General features: G+C 37.5%; 1 long non-coding RNA gene across 1 annotated transcript in view; it reads left to right on the plus strand.

Moving 5' to 3' along the window:
* LOC123568777 (uncharacterized) overlaps positions 1–22,005 on the plus strand; it is a 486,926-nt gene that overhangs the window by 267,008 nt on the left and 197,913 nt on the right. The window contains exon 3 of the long non-coding RNA XR_010581240.2: positions 18,619–18,743. This is a non-coding gene — a long non-coding RNA (uncharacterized lncRNA). The remainder of the gene's footprint in view (positions 1–18,618; positions 18,744–22,005) is intronic.

The following is a 22,005-nucleotide window of genomic DNA, read 5'->3' on the forward strand; positions in this document are numbered from 1 at the left end:
TGAATGCATTGAACAATCTTAGAAAACAGTCAAAATCTCATATTTTAAAATGATAAAATGACATTTGAAAAAATTAAATTTGTTGTGTGTCTGTGTGTGTATGTCTGTGTGTTTTTTCTCCTGCAGTGAGACAAGTAGTAAAAGAATCATGATTAGAGTTAAATGCTTGATTAAAGAATTTTTACAGTATGTCTGCGTGTGTGTATGTTCGTGTAATATAATAGACATAGTATAATATATAACATGTATTACAATATATAATATATATTATAAATTATGGTTAATATGGGTATAATATATGTATAACATTAACATATATAACATACTAGATATAATGTATTATACAATAAATGTACATTAGTAGAAGAAATTGAGGAAGAGACATGAGACAAATATAAAGCCATTATTGGTAATGTTTTTACCTAATTATAGAGATAGTAATATTACAGCACTTGAAAATGTATAGTTATTTCATATAATGTTATTTAATTCTGTGTGTTTTTTTGTTGTTTGTTTTTTATTTGGGGAGGTTTATTTTTGTTTTATTTTTTTCTCCCTCTGTCACCCAGGCTGGAACGCACTAGCATGATCATGACTCACTGTACCCTTGAACTCTTAGACACAAGTGATTTTCCCACCTCAGTCTCGCTGGGACTGCAGGTGAGATCCTCCATGCGTGACTAATTTTTTAAAAAAATTTTGTAGTGATGGAGTCTCGCTTTGTTTCCCAGGCTAATCTTCAACTCCTGACTGCAAGCAGTTCTCCCTCCTCAGCCTGCCAGGTCACTGGGATTACAGGTGTGAGCCACCACACCTGGCTAGTGTTATTTAATTCTGATAATAAAATAGTTAGCTAGAAAATATTGCCCCCTATTTTAGAGATTTGAAAACTGAAGTCTGAAAACACAGGTGACAGGGCTCACATCACAGAGAAAATGTTGAAAGAAGACCAGAAAGGCTGGTTTTTTTTTTTTTTTTTTTTTTTTTTTGAGACGGAGTCTCGCTCTGCCGCCCAGGCTGGAGTGCAGTGGCCGGATCTTAGCTCACTGCAAGCTCCGCCTCCCGGGTTTACGCCATTCTCCTGCCTCAGCCTCCCGAGCAGCTGGGACTACAGGCGCCCGCCACCTCGCCGGGCTAGTTTTTTGTATTTTTAGTAGAGACGGGGTTTCACCGTATTAGCCAGGATAGTCTCGATCTCCTGACCTCATGATCCGCCCGTCTCGGCCTCCCAAAATGTTGGGATTACAGGCTTGAGCCACCGCGCCTGGCCAGAAAGGCTGTTCTTTTCTGCTATGTCACAACTTGCCTAGAAAAGTAATCTAAACTGAAAATCCTTTCTAAGGCCTACTCATTCTGCTTTCCTATTTCAAGATTGGATATTTGGGATGCTAATTTGCCAACTTATAAAATAAATGAATGGCAATTCTTAATTGAATGACAAGGCAAAATTTCTTTTCTAACTTTTCTGCAGCCAAAACCTCAAATCTGAATTATGAGGAACATTGATATGTTACTTGTTTCCAAAGACATTTCAGGATAGACTTTCACAGAGGAGTCAGCTTTATCATTTTATCATGTAAGAAGCTTAGCTAGAAGAGTATGTCCTTTGTGAACAAAGTGCTAAGGCTGCGGACTGCCATTGTTTTAAGGTGAAGAATCTCTCTTTTTCTGTTGCACCTGCGTGTTATAAGAGAATTAGATGTCAAGGCTATTAGTTAAACCATGCTAAGCATTACTAATTTAGTAAGCCTGTTATTTGCAGCACACTAAGACAGGTAATTAGGAACATTTCCATGAGTAATTTTGAAATGTGACAACTCACTTGATAATCGTCAATATATCTTCAGTCTCTGCAGATGGCAAAGAAACTCCTTGAAATGTTCATTGTTATCTATTTCCATAGGCTGAGGACATGGCTTAATTACCTATGATTTAAAATTATACCATGCTCATTCAAAAATGAACACTTGACATATGTATTGGAATCCAGACTGCTCACTATTTCTGGTGATTGCTAGACCCTTAAACTGCTGGAATAACATAGGTCATTAAACCTGTAAGCCTGTTTTGTTTTTCCTTTTTTTTTTTTTTTTTTAAGACGGAGTCTCACTCTATCACCCATGCTGGAGTGCAGTGATGTGACCTTGGCTCGCTGCAACCTCCGCCTCCCGGGTTCAAGTAATTCTCCTCCCTCAGCCTCCCAAGTAGCTGGGACTACAGGCGCCTGCCACCACGCCCAGCTATTTTTGTTGTATTTTTAGTACAGTCGGAGTTTCGCCATGTTGGCCAGGCTGTTTTGCTTTTTCAACAAGTTGAATACTTATTCTATCTATGCCTTACCATTTTCTTTCTTTCCTTAAAAACTTATGTGAATAAATCAAGGCTAGGCCTAAAGAGTGCCATAAAAGATCTATGATCATTTTAAACTGCTTTGCAGGCTTATTCATCACTATTCCCAAATACTGTGATGTTTCAACTTCTATGTCTCATCCCCTTTTCTCCTTTCAGGAAACACAGTTCTTGAGATCTTCAAGACTCTCTGCAGTTCTTACTTTGTCTATAAATCCATGTCTAATCTTCCTCCACCTCACTCCCAGGCCTCATGCCCCTATCCTTCCTAGCAGTCAGTCACTTCTTCCTCTGAGCTCCCAAAGGAGTGATATTTTTGGAGTTATCAGAATGCATTATGGTTTGCTGTTCATCTGTTTATCCTTCCCATTATAATGTTAGGTCTCTGTGACTTGGGAATACCTTAATAATCTTTGTTCCCCAGTATTAGCATAATGCAAGTATATAGTAGATGTTCAATTAATGTTTAATTGAAGCAGCAGTAAGACCCAGTATGCAATAAGTGCATTTTAAAATCTAAGCACTACACGAAGTATTTCATCCTTTCAATGATCCTGTCACTTAAAAGTTATTATTCCTATTTTACAGATATGGAATTGAGATTTAGAGGATTTAAGTAAATACTCTAAATTTACATAGCTAGAAAGTGGTTTGCTTTGAATTCACATGGTCAACATCTTTCCTAAAAAAGACAGTCAAAGTAAGGGTACCTCAGAATTTATAGAGGAGTGGGGAATTAGTGTCAGTTTTTCTAGGACTCAAAGATTACAGAATGAATGTGGGGGAAAAATTTGTTCTTTCGGCAAAGTTAATCTTAGAAGATAATCTATTTCAAGTTATGGCATTTTTGCCATGTTGCAGTGGTATTTTTGTAGAACATAAAAACGTCTATTTCAGTGCCATGTGAGCATAACTTTATATAGAATGTGAAAGTATGGAATGAGGGAAGGAAATGCTTGCTGTTTTAGCACCACATTGGTGATATGCTCTGAATATGATGCCTGTCCTTATAGATTAGAGGTGAAAACAAAACTCTTTTTGCAGTAAGGAGAAAGTACAGTTGATTATCTCTTCAGCCATACCTGACCACACAGGTGGTTGTGTCTCCCACCTGTTGTATTATTTACATCTGTGACCCACTATTGGTGTTTCCTGCAAATGTCTCAGAAGAGCCATAATTACTCTCTTGCCTGGGTTTATCTCACCCAACATAGTTATGAGAGAACTTACACTGACAAAAAGTAGAATAAAAGAGGGATGGAAGTAAATGACACAAAATCAGATTTCTACTTTTCGTACATTGTGGGAGAAGTGTATAGCAATGTGTGAAGTTCAGACTTGGCTTTGGATCCTGGCTCTCTGCCTCTCTAGGTGATTGTGAACATACTATCGAATCTGAGTTACAGCCTCAGTGACTTCTTCTGTCAAATGGGAGAATAATATCTATCTCAGAGGATTCAATGAGAATCTGGAATACACTGATACTCAGAGCATTCAACATATACAGGTTGGGCACAGTGGCTAACGCCTGTAATGCCCACACTTTGGGAGGCCGAGGTGGGGAAATTGCTTTAAGCCCAGGACTTCAAGACCAGCCTGGGCAACATGGCAAGACCCTGTCTCTACAAAAAAGCCAAAAAATAAAAAATAAAAAAAATTAGCCATGCATGGTGGTATGCACCCGTGGTCCCAGCTACCTGGGAGGCTGAAGTGGGACCATTGCTTGAGTCTGGGAGGTCGAGGCTGCAGTGAGCCATAGGCACACCACTGCACTCCAACTTTGTGACAGAGCAAGACCCTGTCTCAAAACAAACAGAGCCTCTCTGTTTAGTATTAAATATATGACTTGATGATCCCTCTTGGTTCCTCAGCAGAAAGATTAGCTATTATTCCAAATGGCCTAGTACTTAAAAAACAGGGATTCTTTTTTTTTTTTTATTCTTCCTTGTGAAGTTACATAGTTGAAATAGCCATATACTTACAGTGCTCGTAATTGGGTACGTTCATTAAAAAGTAATAACCAATATTTTATTTTTCTCTTAAGAGAGTTTCTTTTAGATGTCTTTAACTATATACCAATCAATTATTGGAAACGTTATGCAAATAAAATAGCTGAAACCGTGACGGTACATTTGGTATCACCTAGGATAGAAAATGATAACAGGAGGCTACATTGTGTGGTTTGGAGTCCCTTCTCTACTTCAAACCGGAAAGATAATTTCAAAGACTATTTTACATGCTGAGAGCACTGTGTCATTTGAATAAATAATTCTACCATTTTTAAATATATAAAAATTATAACTTAAAATTTTTGAAATATTTTTACAGACAGTTGAAGTCCACAGAGGAGATGTGACTTAGAGCAAGTTTCCTGATGTTTTCATGTAGAAAGAAAAAGGGATTCTATTTGTTTTCTCATGTTCTCCTTCCTTGTCTTTGTCAATGAGAAACTCAAATAAATGTTGACAAAAATAAATAAAGGAATAAAAAAAGAAGGAAGAAAGAAAAAAAACAGAGAGAGAGAGAGAGGAAGGGAGGGGAAGGGAAGGGAAAGAAAGGGAGGGGAGGGGAGGGAAGGGGAGGTGAGAAGGGAGGGGAGGGAAGGGAAGGGGAGGGGAGGGGAGGGGAGGGGAGGGAAGGGAAGGGAAGGGAAGGGAAGGGAAGGGAAGGGAAGGGAAGGGAAGGGAAGGGAAACAGAAAGGTGAAATCAACAGCTGCATTAGTTTCCTAGGACTACCATAACAAAGTAGCATAAGCTGGGTGATTTGAAATAAAATAAATGTATTGTCTCACAGTTCTAGAAGCCAGAAGTCTAAAAGTCCAGTTATTGTCAGGTTTGTGCTTCCTCTGAAGCCTCTGGGGGATGATCCTTCCTTGCCTCTGTCAGTGTCTGTTATCCCCAGGGGCTCCTTGGCTTGTAGATACATTACTCCAATCTGCCTCAGTCTTCACAGGGTGTCCTTCTGTGCATCTTCATGTCGCATTCCCTCTTCTTATAAGGATATCAATCATATTCGATGAAGGATCCGCCCTACTCTGGTATAACCTTCCCTTAACTAATTTTGTCAGCAATGGCCCCATTTCAAAATAATGTTACATTCTGAGTTACTAGAGGTGAAATTTAAACATGTCTTTTGTGTGTGTTGGAGGTGGAGGGATTGGGGGGGGGTGTGGCAGGGAGACACAATTCAACCCATAGCACTAGTTATTTCCAAAAGATTAAGGTGACGTCTGTAGAAAACATGAAGATTGAATGCCTAACACTCATAGTGCTGGCCACACACATGCTCAGAACTGTCTTTCCTAGAAGACAGAATAGCACACAGGAGAATTGAAATGAGTCACATCCCAAGAGTCTGTATGCAAATTCCCTTTACCAATTTGACATTGCCTGTGAATGCAACATTAGAAATATGCAGTCTGAATGAATTATTGTGATCATTAAAATTTAAATATCCCTTGATAGGATAGTGCTTTGAACTGTTTGTTGTTTATACCCTTAGAAAAAAATGAGTTTATCAGCTTTTTCCTGAAGACAGCTTTTGAATTTCTAAGGAGAACATATCAGGGTACTGGATAACTACCTGTTTAAGCACAAATCAACACTAGCAGAACAGAAACTTGAAAGCAGTTGAATCAGGGATAGGGGAGGAGCAACTCTTCACAAATCTTCACTAGGCCACAAAAGTACTCTGAATAACTGTATGAAAAAATACAGTACTTCTATATTTTCCGTTCTATTTTGAAAACAAACATGACAATGAAAACATCTAAAAGAACATACACATGCCAAATTTATTCAGTGAAGATTAGGAGGGAAGGGAAAACAATGTATTCTTCTTTGACTGAATGCCCCAAATTGTTATGCTGAAAGAATGCTAAGAAATGTCCATTTTAGCATTAACATGCTTCCTAAACATTTGAAGGTTGGTTTTACTCTTTGTCTATACTTTGTTTGTTTCTGATTCTCATGTGTTTCCTGAAAGTTGCACACCTAAAAGAGCAAACAATATAAAAATGTACGTTACAGACAAATTGGGATTGATTGACTAGGTAGTAGAAATATGCTCTTAAACGTGTCTGTTCTTTGTAAGAATGCTTTGTTAAAATTATGTTATTTTTAAAGCCCTAAATGGAATTTGTAAAAATGCATAAAGAACACACATTAATGGAATGAAATTTTATCTTAAAAAGTTCTGACTGATGTTTTGTCAGTACAGATGGATCTTTATTTATTGTTTTGTTTTATTTATGTATGTATGTATGTATTTATTTATTCATTATTTTTTGAGACGGAATTTCGCTCTCGTTGCCCAGGCTGAAGTACAGTGGCACGATCTCGGCTTATCGCAACCTCTGCCTCCCAGGTTCAAGCGATTCTCCTGCCTCAGCCTCCTGAGTAGCTGGGATTACAGGTGCCCACCACCATGCCCCACTAATTTTGTATTTTTAGTAGAGATGGGGTTTTTCCATGTTGGTCAGGGTGGTCTCGAACTCCCGACCTCAGGTGATCCGCCCACCTTGGCCTTCCAAAATGCTGGGATTACAGGTGTGAGCCACTATGTGCAGCTGGATCTTTATTTTTCAAAATGTAAATGGGTCAGTTTATAAATCACCATGCTATAGATGCCAACACCCATTATCATTCTTCTGTTCTTTTCCATAAAATACATAAAAATAGCATGAACCCAGCACTAGAGACTAGGTAGAGGGGAAACATATGGCCCTCTGAATATTGGCCCAATAGAGTTTTTAAATCTGCATTTTAAAACAATTTTGATAAGATAAGAATAGGGAGAAAGAAGACAGACAAGTGTGTTGGGCATATGCACAATCTATTGGTGTGCACAGTCTAGTGTTTTCACAATTGAACAGTAGATGCCAAGCTTCTAAGGCAACACAGTGCTGATCGGATGAGAGGATTTGGTGGTAACGAATGAGCGGATTCTCCAACAGCTACAAAAGCCTTGAAACCAGGTGTGTAATAGTGGAATTGGTTGAGTGTACACCACCAAAAGATTCCACAGGCCAGGGTCAGAAAGGACACTATGCTGTCCTTCTCACTGCTGCAATTTTTTTTTTTTTTCATGCACATTAGACAGTGTCAGTTCTGAGTCTGCATTCTTTTTGAAGTCGGTACACTGAGATTTTGAGTTGGTTGGTTCAGGGCTGTTAATTCTTCATTTCCATATGGATTACATATTCACTACCCAATAGAAAAGATGAAAAACTGGAATTTTACTTCCAAATTTGTCTCTTATAAAAAGTCACAACAGGACAAACGTAGATGTGGAATTTGTGACATTGGCATCTCAGGCAACACATTCTATCACATGAGGTTTTTTGTCACCACTGGAAATGAAAGAGTACAAAGTCTTCCTTGTAGCAAAAATGAATGCTTCTCTGTGGTTTAAAAAAACTATGAAACCCCTTCTTACACAGGTTAAAAAAAAATGGTTCTAGTTGGGTGAAAGCCAGGTGCTGACAGATAAACCAAACTGGAAATAGAATGACCTAGTGGGGAACTCAGTAAGTCACGTTTTCTATTTGACTCAGATAAGGTCGTCTACCGCATAAGCACACCTTTATGAGCTTTAAAACCTTTAGCAATCTAATAATTTCCCCCAGCTTAGTTCTGTCCAATAGCTTTTGCTATTTGTCCCTATCATATTGTTCATTGGTCCTGCACTAATTCTCCATGTGTGTCCTGTGGAGGTGGGGATAGTTATGAGAGAAATAGATATTTTATAAATGTTTCAAATTTTTCATTGTTCTCTGAACTTGTTTGTTACTGGCATTTTTCCTCTGAGGATTCCATGGCATTGCAGATTCCATGTTTTCTAGGCAGAATACTCTTAATATTTAGAACAAACATGTCAATACAGGACACTTACATAACTAAAAAAACAAATAAAAACAAAAAACTTTCTCTGCCAAACTTTCTTCATGTGATTGATTTTGTTATTCCATCCACTGAACCACCCTCAGGAATTTCTGCTAAACTTTGTCACGGTATTACTGTAAAAATTGGGATCAATATTCTAGTTCTGGGCAATTATGCTAAAAACCCTGCTCGATGATGGGGTAAATAGGGTGCCCATAACCCAGAGGTTTCTTTTTGGGGAAAATAAGACCGAAGGAGCTAACCAAAGCCAAGCCCCATGTACCCAAATCTTAGCAGGCACAACTATAGCCACCAGTTATCTGGGCATGTCAGCAACCTCAGAATTTTTAAGCTGTCCTTACCCCTTGTTTCATTTTGATATATGTCTTCTAATAACCTGGTTTCTTTCTTCTTGCCTCCAGTCCATCACATTCTAAACAGTCATGCAATCAGAGCTTCAGATGATGGCTCCCTTTTACCAGGGACCCCTAGATAGGCCTCTGAGAGAGATCTGACTACTGTTTCCCAAAACAGCATGCCCTGTCATCAGAAAGCAGTTCAAGATGGGTCATCGTCCCTATCCTAACAGCTGCTAGATGCACCTCTTCAGAGGGGAGAATGATAGCAGCAGGAGGCAGACAAATCCTAGGCAGACAGGGGTGGTTCCACAGTGAAACCTGACCTTCAAGCTGAAGACAGTTTAAAGTCTAGCTACAAGTCCTTGGTAAAACCATGGACCGAATTAAGACCCTCTCTTCCCATTTGGTGTACTTTCTTCTGATTGATCCACACCCTTCACCTATTTTACATATATCTATACTTCCCTAATTGATTTTTTTCACTGTCGTGCTCACCTTTGAGTGGTGTCTTAGTTTTAGACTTTTTTGCTTATTCACAAACCAATCAGCACACTCTCCCCATTTTGAGCCCCTAAAAGTCCCTGATTCAGCCACACTGAGAGAGAGAGAGACCACCCAACTTCACGTAGGGAACCACTCTCACATCCCCTTTCTACTAAGAAATGTTTCGTAGCTCAATAAAATTATTATCTGACCTCCTCACCCTTCAACTGTTGCATAACCTCATTCTTCTTGGACTTGGGACAAGAACTAGGGACCCACCAATGCAGGTACAGAGGAGGCTGTAACACTGTGGCCCTCCATCCTCTGCAGGTGGAAGGCAGCTGCCCCACATGACGGGAAGCAGCAGTGGCACTTGGAATGGCGGACTGGACCCTGACTTGCTTGCTCACACACCCCTTCCTGGCAGGGGCTGAGTGTGCAGTCACAGTGGCCATGGGATCTGCACCAGAGTGCAAGACAGACATGGCCCAGTGGTCCAAATAGATGGGGCATATACTGTGGCAAGCTTGGGCCCAAGCAAGGCTTGGGAAGGGGCATCACCAGCTGGATGTCTCCACTCTGGCAAAGTGGCTGAGAAAAATCCTATGTCATTATCATATTGTATCACAGTTTAAACATTGTTTAAAAACTCTTTAAGGACTATTGTATTAATTTGTATCCATTCATCTGGTATATAGGATAGTATCTGGCATATCTGACAAACAGGCACTCAAGGAATTGTTATTGAAATGAAATCAGTAGGTGAATGAAGGGTGACGATATAACCCAATGGACAGATCTAAAAATGTTGAAAGCCTGTTATTAAATTCCTGAATGGTGGTACCAGACTGGTTTTCCATCCCACATGGTCATTTGTTCATTTGTTTATTTTTGTTTTATTTATGCATTTGTTTAGTAAACTTTTTTTCAGGATTCACTCTATCCAGAGACTGAAATAGACATTGGCAGCATGTTAATATATAAGACAGCATAGTTGCTCTCAAATTACTGAAAGATAGCCATGCCCATGGCTTGTCTTCATTTGAAGTTTTTCCACTTTTTAATCAGAGAAAATGTAAGTGTACTACAAAAGAGAATACTCAGCATTAAGCCAGTGTTACAGCCTATAAATATCTCTAGCTGAAAGCGTGACTAAGACTCCACAGCTGATATTACCCAGCGGAGCCAAAAAGTGAGCTTCATACCTTCAAAGCCACCTTTGTTATTTACTAATTGCTTTTAACCTGCCAAGCTGTGCATTCCTGTTCCATTACTGCTCTTTGATTTACACTGTTAGTCTGTGTTCCTTTGTTCTAACAATGATGGCTTGCTATAAAGGTGGTTGTGTATTCTGTCCCTTCACTCTTCTATGAAAATGAAATGGTGCATTTTTAGATGCTGTTTTCCCAAGGAGAGTTTTTAAGTGATAACAACAACTGTAAAAACCACCATACAAACACTCATAATCACCAACACAGAATTGTATCTTTAAAACAAGTAACAGTGATTTGTTATATTTTTTGGTATGGATTCACTATTTTTTGATTCTAAAATGGTGATGTCTTGAGAACAGACCTAAGATTGACACTTTGGAAGGAAAAAAACCTATGTGTGAAAATTAGACTTTTAATAGTCCCTCAATGTCACAGTGTCTATTTAGGAAAGAGAACTTTAAGATAGACTTGCAATTACCTGCATATCAATTCTCCTCGCTATTGAATGGATTACATTGGCTGAGAGGGTACATTTCTCTTCTTGGTCCTGGAACATATTTTCATCCTTATTTAAATTACTCATAATATTTTCTAAGATAAATAAAATTTTATAACATTTAATAATAAGAAATAAGTTCTCTCCCTTAAAGATGTAAGATTAGGATATTACCAATATTTCAATTTGTTGTTGTAGCTGTGTCTTCAATTAGAAGTATAAATTTAACTAGCCAGTCCTACTTGTGAATTTACTTTTAAATTTTCTGTGTCTGTCACCAGCTACTGTCTTACCTCCTCCCCATCCGCATCCTGACTGGTATAGCTTTCATATAAAATGTATTCTACAATTGAAGTACATAGGATTTTGTGAAGTGTACATTTGGCATCTCCTGTGAAGACTGTTATGCTGGGACAAGATTGTGGGTGAAGCATTTAAATGATGTAAACTCTTCTATTTTAAAACACCCTGCATGATGATATTTTCTGGGAAGATGATTTTAACTGACATATTAATGAGTTAAAAGATAAATATTGTAAATAGTAAGGATTCTTACTAAATAATAGGTGAAAAGAAGTACTTACGATGACCACAGAGCAAATACAAGTAACATGTAATACAGACACATGAACTTCTTTCTTAGCTAATTTAAAAATATAACTATCTAGAAGTCCCTTAAATTAATACCTACGCAGAATACTTGTCCGTGTTAGTAAAAAGATAAATTCTGCTTTGTGTTTAACCAGAATCCCACAATCTAATAAAAATAAAGAGGTTTTAGCATATTTTTCTTTGGGTAACTTTTTTTTCAGTGAATTGTGATCTTAAATACTTTAAATGTAACGATGGCTTTGATTAGAAAATAAATTAGCAAATATTCATTAAATAGTTGTTACATGTGAAGCAATAGAGATATATTAAATAGTAGACTTTTTTTCTTTTGCTCAAGAACTTTTATGTTAAATTAAGGAGATATTTATTAAAACTACTTAAATGGCTATGGATATGAAAATGTGTAAAATATAGTATAGTCAGACAAGTCTATATTTGAAAAAAAAAACGCGTGTTTATGTAAAATACACTCTACTGAAACACAAAATAAAAGACTATAGAGTCCATGTCTCTCTCTTGTAATCTTTCTGTCTCCCTGTCTTTCTTTTTCTCTGTCTCCTCCTTCCCTCGCTAGGCTCAGGTGACAGCAGAAGCCTCTTTCTTTCAGTGGAAATTGTGGCAGCCTGGAAGATACACAGTGAATGCAAGTTCAAGTTTAGTGCGAAGAGGCAGTTAACAGTAGGATTCCCTCTAACACTTATCAGGGAAGCACAACAGGGGTTGTGGGTTCATTATAAGGCCAGTTCTGCAGTACAGTTTGGGTCATTGTTCTTGGAAGCACAGACTTAGTGCAGTAGGAAGATGCTAGGCCTTCCAATTACTTTGTGAACCTTCCAGTAACCTGTTTAAAAAACATACTTCTGCTCAAACAGCTGAGACAGCCAAAAAAAAAAAAACCGCTTTCTCGCAAAACCTCCCACTGGCCTGCCTCAGTGGGGAATGTGTACTGGGGTGGAACCTTGGAAATTCGTGCCATTTGCAGAGGGTAGAAGCCTGGCCTCTCCTGATCCAGGGGGGTACCTGGGATTCAGTCTGTGAGGCAGGAAGCCTGATGGCAGGACTCTCACTTTTCTGAGAATCTGTTCCCCGCCCCCCTTTTTTTTTTTCTTCTTTTTTTTTTTTTTTTTTTTGTTTCTTTTCACCCAATAAATTCAGTTTTTCTCACCCTTCAAAGATTTTTTTTTCTTTTTATTGAGACGGAGTCTCGCTCTGTCGCTCAGGCTGGAGTGCAGTGGCGCAATCTCAGCTCACCGCAAGCTCCACCTCCCGGGTTTACGCCATTCTCCTGCCTCAGCCTCCCGAGTAGCTGGGACTACAGGCGCCCGCCACCGCGCCCGGCTAATATATATATATATTATATATAGTATTTTTAGTAGAGACAGGGTTTTCACCGTGTTAGCCAGGGTGGTTTCGATCTCCTGACCTCGTGATCTGCCCACCTCGGCCTCCCAAAATGCTGGGATTACAGGCGTGAGCCACGGTGCCTGGCCTCACCCTTCAAAGTTTCTGCAAGCCTAATCTTTCATGGTTGTGTGACAAGCACCCCATTTTCAGCTGAACTGTGGAGAAAGTCCTACAACACAGCCAGAGTCAGCTTCTGTTGTGTTCAGTCAAGAGCCCTTGTTGATAGAAATTGTTTGAGAAAAGAAGAAAGGATAAAGAAAGATGTGCTACCTTAAAATGTATCAACAAAATATACTACACCACATAGCTTAAGACATTCTGAACACATGCACACTGTGTAATAGTCAGAAACCGAAAAAACACATAGTCCCATCAATGGCTATGGATATGAAAATGTCTAAGATATAGTATAGTCACACAACTACGTCTATATTTTTTAAAAAACAAATATTTATATAAAATACACTGTAGCTAAACACAAAATAAAAGGCTATATATCTTTTATATTTTTGTAAATATTTACATATCCACATTCTTTCAAATCTACAGGAAGCAAGGGGCAGAGGAGAAAATGAAAGTGGGTAATGAGCAGTTTAAACTCTGGTTTTATTTATAACGTATTACTTACAGGAAAATTTATTCCTGTCTTTCCAGTGAACTAAAAATAAATGTAAACATCAGTGTCTATATAATTATTTCAATATTTATAAACAGATAAAAATGTATTATAAATAAGTATGTATAAATAAATTTATAAAATTTTCAGCATTAGTGTTTTAATTGAAGTACTATGATGAGATGTACTTCAATTAAATACACAATTATATAAAAGTTCATGTTGTTTGATTCAAGACAATGTCTTCCATAACCCAAAGTCACGCTACCTGATGGGAAGTTTTAAAAGACTTTCAAAAGAAACGAATTCATCTGGACTTAAAAAGGCAAGAAGCACATAGTCTTCATAATTTCAAAATTTATGAAGTGTGCCAACACATGAGATGACCAGTTTAAAGATGTTTGGTAACCAAAATAGCTTCTCCTTTACGGTTGTGTTTCTGTTAGGATCAAGACTAAGAAATATTACTATGCAAAGATGCAACATTTTCTCTGTCCCTGGAAGATGGCACCTACTGCAACAGTCAAGTAGGAGTTAAATTTGCTTTAAATGGAGGTTTTCGAATTATAAAGCAGATCATAACTGTGCCCCAGAGCCATCTTTTTATTGCATTATCCTTACATAGAAGCCATCGTGATTCTGATGGCAGAGATTAGCTTGAGTAGGTGGTACTGAGTTAATTCATATCCCTGTTGCCCTGGGAGACCTAAATTTAAGCTGCCTATTCTTTCTCAGGGCAAGAAATAAAAATGAGTTGAGTACCATTTTCTTGGTGCTGTGCATTTCAAAACCTAGGCTTTGTCTCATTTCTTCTCTTAGAGCTACCATGTATTTGCATTTTTTCTACAGGGGAGATTTTACACTACTAACTTTGGTTGAACATCAGGGAAACCAAAAGGAGTTTGTTGAACATACAGCTTTGGAGTTTAGGCACTAAATGAATGGATCCATGAATAAGTTGAATGATGATTTCTAGTTCATTCATTCACTCATAAATCATTCAGAGGCAGCGCATTTAAAAATCATCAAGCAGGATACAATCAGATTTAGATATTCCTTACCAAGATTGTAAATGCCCTGAAAATAGGAACTGCATATGCATCTAAGTAATCTGTCATTGGGGAAACATTTATGAGGTGACTTGTCTGTGCCAGACATTGTGCCAGGCCCAGGGTATACAACGATGAGTATGTCAGTGTTATTTCTTTTGATCTGGAGTAGTCAAAATTACAAATTGATACTTTAAAAAAATTCAAACAAAGTAGAATACTTTTATGTGTTCTTCATAATTTCTCTCATGGAGCTCTCTCTAGATTAAAAAAAAAAATCTTGAATGAATTGGTGTTTACATATAAAGTTCATTAATAACACAAAAGAATTCATTATCTAACATCCCTCTTTCCCAAGATCTTTGATGTATGCTAACGAACATAAAAGGAGGTCCCTAATTTTATTGTGCCATTCACTGCTGTAATAGGGTTGAGGGGTTAAAGCTGAAAGACACCAATATCGTATTTGATTAAAATCAACACACACTTAATGCCTACAGTATTTTCTGTAGCTATCCAAAGGGAAACCTCTCCAGCTCTTTCACAGCCTCTGATTAAGAAAAGGGAAAAGACAAGAAACACAGTCAAAAGCTGCCTGACCTTTAATATGGAGCTGTTGTCAAGACTGTTACCATTTTGCACTTGTTTGATCAAAAATTGCAGCAGTGCTGCATAAAAGAGAGTCAAATGATGGCTCTGCATGTAAAACAGGGCTCCGAGTGTCTCTTCCTGCACCTTGCTCTTAAAACCTTCTCCCGATGCTTCTGTCTCCACGGTAACAGCATCACCGGGATTGTGTTGAAGTGTGTTTTGAAAGCTGCCTTTACCTGAGAAGTTAGCGTATGACAGAACTGTCCATATCTTCAGTTTGCTCAGATTATTTTTCTAACGAAAAAATTGGCATATACGTATACAGAACCCTATATTCTCGTTTTTCAGAAGTTTGTGAAATATTCCAAATAAATATGATGCCCAAAGTGCATCATATTATTCAAAAGTGTTAGGCGCACCGTTTTAATTAATGAATAAATAGACAAATTGTAGTTGGGTCAAGGCATCTGGATTATGCTTGCAAACTGCAGAAAACACTCATAGTGACAACCCTGGGTAAGGAAGCAGGAGGTGTGTGTTTCTGATCAGGTTTTGCTGCTGAGTAGTTGTGATCTTGGTCAAGATGCCTTTGCTGGGGCTTTGTCTCCTAGAAAGTAAGGCTAAACAAGATGATGCCTAGAGGCTCCCTTTTAACTCTAATGTTCCCTTATTCTCTCTATAGGCTAGAACTCGTTTTAACAAAAGAATGGTTGACTTTGTTGTCTCGTTTTTCACTGATGATTTCTCAATGCCTAATATTTCCTCGGTGATGCTTTTCACTGTTTTAATCAATGCTCTCCCTCTCTAACATTCTATCCAGGTTCCAAAAGAACACTGACACTGACAATAACATCACTGTCTATTTGCCTCCGTGTTAGTTCATTAAGAAGTCAATAAAGCTTAGATTTGTGCTGTATGATTCTGTAGCCACTGGCTACTTGTGACTGTTTAAATTTAAATTGAAGTTAGTTGAAAATAAATTAAATTAAATACTGATGTCCTCAATCTCACTAGCCACATGTGACTAATAGCTATGATACTGAACAACAAAGATTTGAAATACTTTTATCATTGCAGAATATTCTTTTAGACAGCAGTGACGTAAATCGATTCTGATTTCTACCACAGGAATGTCCTAAGTCTTAGGCTAGAAGCAACACCAGTCTTGTGCCTGAGGATTCTGTCCTATCTATGAACTCCTAACTATCTGGCTTTGTGTTTGGGGAGCAAACTAATATTTACAAAGCGATGTTGTAACACTCAGAAGACTACCTAGCAAATGTCTAATACATATAAAAATCTCTAAAAATATTTCCTGAATGAATGACTAAATGAATGAATGAATGAATGAATTCAAAGCTAAATAGGATCATTTATACCAAATCTGGAAAAACCAACTAAAATAAAAATAAGTAACTCTTTTTGTAAGAACTGTTAAAAGAACATACCCATTGGAATAAAAATAATGCCTAATACAACTTTAACAATTTGGAACAGTGGCTATAAACTCAGTCAACTATATAGGAAGGTATGCCATGAATTTTGAGACCGTAAGTAGCAAGGCTGTACCAAACTGAACACAGCATTCTACTCATTTTCATCTAAAAGAAGCCAGAAACCTAGATATTTACCTGAAATATATCTTGAGTTTAAATGTTGCCAAATAATTCTATATCTATCTATCTATCTATCTATCTATCTATCTATCTATCTATCTATCTATCAATCAAATAAACCCTGTCTTGAAGTACACAGAATATTCTGGAGTAAAGAGTAGTTCAATTAATATATTTGTTAAGTTTTTAAAATAATGACATATTGACTTTAAGAGGTTAAGTAAAGTCCAGATTGTCATAACTAAAAAGTGGCAATGTCAGGAAATACACTGCAGTATTCTGGGACTGATTTCTGCTGCCTTTTTCTTGAATGATCTCACAGTAATAGCAATACAAACATTAAAAAGAGATTCAAGAGGGGATGTACATTGGGACTAAAAGAAGGCTATTCCAGTTATTTCTGCATAACAAACTATCCCAAACTTATTATAACAATATTTTGGAAAATATAACCTACTGAAAACCTTTTTTTTTAGTATTTATACAAAGAAGCATTCATTTTTATTATTCATATAGTCATTTCTTATTTAGTCATTAATTAGTTATTAAATTTTTATTGTAATCCAGATGCCATGTTAGCCCCATAGAAGAATAAGACACAATTTAGCTGCTTATGTAACAAAATAATAGGAATAATTATTCAAAGGCTTATTGGAGAGGAAAGTGCTATATGCAAAAAACATATCAGAGAATGAAATAATTTTAGCCTGTCTCATATTATTGTAATTTTGGGAGGTTAACTGGGCTCAACTAAGTGGTTTCTTCTCAGGATTTCTTATGCAGTTGCAGTCGTAAAACAGCTGGGATTGGTGTCATTTCAAAGCTTTCTCATTCCAATATCTGGCAGTTAATGTTGGTTGTTCTCTGAAACCTTAGTGGGGCTATTGCCCAGAACATTTATATATGATCTTTCTGGGTGGCCTTAGCTTTTCTCATAGTTTGGTGGCTGGATACCAAGGATGAATTTTCCAAAAGAAAGAGAAAAATGCCATAACTTCTTTTTATGGCACAACTTAAGAGCTCACATAACATTCACCAGAATCTGTTAGACAAGGCAATCACAAGGACCTGTCCTGGTCCAAGGGGAAGGTACTTAGACTCTGCCTCTTGTGAGGGGCAGGGCACCACGGTAGAAGAGCAAACGAGATATGTAATATCATTGAAGCTGTTTTATTGGAAAATGCAATCCACCATAGAGGCTTAATTTTATTTTTAATATTTTTATAAAGAAGCATTTCCTTTGTTTATTCATTTATTTACTCATTGTTTCAATAGTATTTATTGATTTTCTACTGCATTTCAGGTAAGTTTCTACTATGTTTCTAGAAGAAAATAATACAGTTGCCAAACTTAGGAGCTGATATAAGAAAATACTAGCAATAGTGTGTTCAAAGTCCTATTGGAGGGGCAAGGGTGACACGCAAAGGAAACACAGCAAGGGATGGAAACATGAACTTCTTCAATTTAGTGTGCAGAGGTCACTCCTGCTGTTATTTTTATTTTGTGTTTCTGTAACACAAAAAATCAAACAATATACCATTGCCACTGGTTTGGTTGACACATGGTACTGTTGACTGACTGCTCATTTGCTCTTCATAAAGTGAGCTTAAACAAACAAACAAACAAAACTCTTGACATTAAAATTTTAGTGATCTTGAGATTCCAAAAAAATTCAGTTATACTCTTGATGATGGAACCTTTATTCTAGGTTGTTTTATTTTCTTTTATAAGCATGTTCTAATTGTTTCAAAGTCTGAAATAACAGGCAGTGGGGAAAATGTAAAATAATTGAAGGAAATTTTAATATACATTTATTGTCAACAAAATCATTTTTAATGAATATATAATAAATTTATGATTGTGTTAAGTATCTACTTCTAGTTAACATATTATTTCAAAATGTGTGGCTTAAAATAATCACAGTTGCTCTTATTATCTTTTACAGTTTCAGGAATTCAGGAGCAGTTTGGTTTGACAGTTATGATTCTAGGACTTTCATGAGGTTGGCATCAGATCTCAGCTGGAACTGCAGGCATCTGATGGTTTGAAGTTGGAGGATCCATCCCCAAGGTACCTCACACAAAATATTGTCAAGTTGATATTACAAGTTGTTTCCTCTTCATGTGACACCCCTGTCAGGGTTAATTGAGTATCTTCACAACATGTCAACTGGCCTCTCTCGTAGCAATTAATCCAAGAGACCAAGGCAGAAACTGAAATATTTCTGTGATTTTATCTACCTGGGAAGTAACATACCCTCAGTGCTACCATAATCTATTGTTGTATTAGTCAGGGTTCTCCAGGAAGACAGAACCAATAGTAGATAGATGATAGGTGGATAGATAGATATAAAGATAGATAGATAGATAGATAGATGATGATGATGATATAGATAGATAGATAGATGGATGAGAGGGAATTCATTGGGGGAATTGGCTTATGCAATGTTGGAGGCTGAAACATCCCATAATAGGCTATCTGCAAGCTGGGGAACTAGGGAAGCCCATAGTGTGACTCAGTTCAATCAAGAAGATTTTAGGAAACCAGTGGTATTACTGTCAGTCAGAAGATGAAGGCCCGATAGCCTGGAGAGGAGCTGGGGTTGAAAGTCATTTTGGAGAGTGGCTACTACAGTGATTAACTTGTATATATTGAAATATTATAAGTCACTGGCTGGGTGCAGTGGCTCATGCCTGTAATTCTAGTATTTTAGAAGTTAAGACAGGAGGATTACTTGAGCTAGGATTTTAAGAGCAGCCTCAGCAACATAGTGAGACCCCCAACTCTACAAAACACTTCAAACAAAAATTAATTGGGCAGGGTGGCTGTAGTCCCAGCTACTTGGGAAGCTGAGGCACAAGGACTGTTGCACCCAGGAGTTCAAGGCTGCAGTGAGCTATGATTGCACAACTGCACCATTCTAATGATAGAGTGAGACCCTTCTCTGAAAAAAAAGAAAAAATACGTCACATAATATCATATTTCCATACCTGGACTCTGAAATTATCCTGATGCTGCTTGGGTTTGATTTCTTGCGCTACCGATAGGTATAAGATCTTCAGCAAATTACATAAAATGTTTACACTTTTATTTCCTGATTTTATATTAGTGGTTATAAAAATAGAAATTTACAAATGAAGAAAGAAGCACTCTCTATCATGGATTGTTGTAGGGAAAAATGAACTTGTGTGTGCCTGTATGTGTGTTTATATATCTTATAGGCAACCTGTACTCTTCTCTTTAAGGATTGACTTATTATTAATAGCAATAATCTACCCACTAACTCTTTAACAAATATTCTTTCATTACCCAAACGATGAGGTTTTCCCTATACAATGAAAGACAAAGTTCTACCTCCTAATCTGTTCTACCAAAATATTTTTCTTCCAAACAAGATAATTTTTGGTTTATTTACCCTCCCTCTCATAAATAAATAACTCCTGTCTTTTGCACACTGCTATAATTATATTTACCTATATTTGTAGCCTACCAATATTTCCTTTCATTCCCCCAAGTCCCAGTATTCAAAAAAGCAACTCATTTTGACTGTTTGCGATTACTTTTGAGTAAAAAGATTTAGTAACTGAAATTATCACTTTTTCTAGGTGAGAAGAGTATGGCTTGTGATACAATTCCAGGGAAAATAGTGTAAAAATATTAATGTTGACACAAGGTACTTAGAGACCCAGGAAGAGAAGCTTACTTGGGGGGAATAGCTTTGTACAACCCAGCTTCCTACTGCTATTGGAAAGAGGACTGGAGAAAGGCTTTATGCCAGGGAGCTGAGTCCTAGAGACAAGGTGAATCAAGAGATATGATATAATTGACTGTGCACAAGTAGTGTATGACACATTCTAAAGCACAGGAATGAGCACAGAGCATAGGAGCAATCAACAAACCACAAACTCTACCCAATATAAATACTGCAACTGTTTCCTTTCTGGCTATTTTTTGGGTGGGGTTGAGAATGAGTTACATGGCACTTTACATTTCCTCCGAGATGCATGTACCCACAACACAGGGAACTGACTGGGCTTAAACAATGGTTGCTCTAAACCACGAAAAACTTTCATGAGATTGCTGTGCATGGTGACTAAAATGGGAAGGCTGTGGAATTATTCAGAAGGGAGATTAAATCTCAACTGTCAGTTTTTCATTCTGTACCATTAGTACAGTTAATTAGGCTCTGGTGTCTCGGTTTCCTTATCGGTAAAACAATGGCCATAGACTGTTGACCCCACAAGACTGACGTGAATATTACATGAGTAAGGTGCTTAGGACAAGGCTATACATAGTAGAAGTACTTGATAAGTGTTAATTTTTTTAAATTATTTTTTGCAATTACTCTATATTCTCTTATGACATATAAAACTGAAAGCAGTAGTTGCTCATAATTGGCCTCCACGTTTACCCTGGGCTCCTCTTTGTGCTAAAGTTTGGAAAAGGCTAGTAATTTTTCTTCGGAACAGCCTCAGATGAAAGGTCATTATCTCTTCTTCTCATATTGCCCAGACTGTTGCCTCTTGACTTCAAGACCTTTAAACCATTATGTTAGGTGGGTCCTATCAAGCAAAAGGTCCACTGGAGACATATATGGTAATATAGGCTTTAATATAGAAAGAAATAGAGACGTTACTATGTTTATCAGTAGGTACCGTTGTATTCTTCTCTTTTTTACAACTTGTTTGCCTTTTCCAGAGCGACTGTCCCTATCCAACTGACCTTCTTGGCCTTTTGCAAACTCTGCCTCTCCTTTTATTTCTTTTCTTAATATATTTTCGTCTCTCCAGTGGCTAAAACACAGTAGGTCTCCAGGAAATGTGTATTGAATTTGTCAACAAAAGAGTCAAACTCTGTAAAACATTTGAAGAGATTTATTCAGAGTCAAATATGAGGATAAGTGACCTGTGCCACACCAGCAGGGGTCCTGAGAACATGTGCCCCAGGTGGTCAGGCTACAGCTTGGTTTTATAAATTTCAGGGAGACATAAGACATCAATCAATACTTGTAAAATGTACACTGGTTTGGTCCAGAAAGGTGGGACAACTTGAAGCAAGGTTATAGGGGGCAGGGGGGCTTCGAGGTCATAGGTGGATTCAAAGATTTTCTGATTGGCAATTGGTTGAGAGAGTTATTGTATAAAGACCTGGAATAAAGAGAAGGGAATGTCTGGGTTAAGATAAGGGATTTGGAGAACAAGGTTCTTATTATGGAGACGAAGCCTCCAAGTAGCAGGCTTCAGAGAGAATAGATTATAAATGTTTCCTGTCGAACTTAAAAAGTGCAAGGCTGTTAGTTAATTCTCTCCTGGATCAGGGAAAAGACCTGGAA

This window comes from Macaca fascicularis, chromosome 14 (genome assembly GCF_037993035.2).
Source record: "Macaca fascicularis isolate 582-1 chromosome 14, T2T-MFA8v1.1".
Lineage (NCBI taxonomy): Eukaryota > Metazoa > Chordata > Mammalia > Primates > Cercopithecidae > Macaca > Macaca fascicularis.